Genomic DNA, 556 nt, shown 5'->3' with positions numbered 1-556 from the left:
TAATTCTAGGTCCTTGCACATGAAGTGCACTATGAACCAAGCCAAGCTGTGCTTTTGATTTTATGTAGACCAATAGATTTCTTGTAAACTTTCAACTCACTGCTGAAAATTCAGGGGGAAAAACAGTAACAGAAAGAGACAAATAAAAAAGATGAATAAACCCACAACCCAAAGATAAGCTTAGATGTATTTTCTCCTTATTATTGTTCTATACACGTATGTAATGATAGGTTTTACAAAAATGATATCCTATAAGGAATGCATGAAATATGATCATTTCCAATTTTGGCAATATGGCACAAATATTTTTCTCGTTGGTATATTTTCTTTTACAAGTTTGTTATTAAGGTTGTTGTTGAGGTGACATTGAGTCTGTTCGGACTCACAGCAATCCCATGTACGGTGGACCAACCACCGCCTGGTGCTGCCCACCTTCAGATTGTTAGGTTTGAAACCATTGTTTCATGCACGGTTCAATGCATTGCATTGAGAGTTGGCCCGTTTTTCACTGACCTTCATTAATATTAGTGACTAAATAGTATCCCATTAAGCAGAT

This window comes from Echinops telfairi, unplaced genomic scaffold (genome assembly GCF_000313985.2).
Source record: "Echinops telfairi isolate 266 unplaced genomic scaffold, ASM31398v2 ScPeMD7_7469;HRSCAF=8507_0, whole genome shotgun sequence".
Lineage (NCBI taxonomy): Eukaryota > Metazoa > Chordata > Mammalia > Afrosoricida > Tenrecidae > Echinops > Echinops telfairi.
This window is presented reverse-complemented; position numbering follows the sequence as displayed.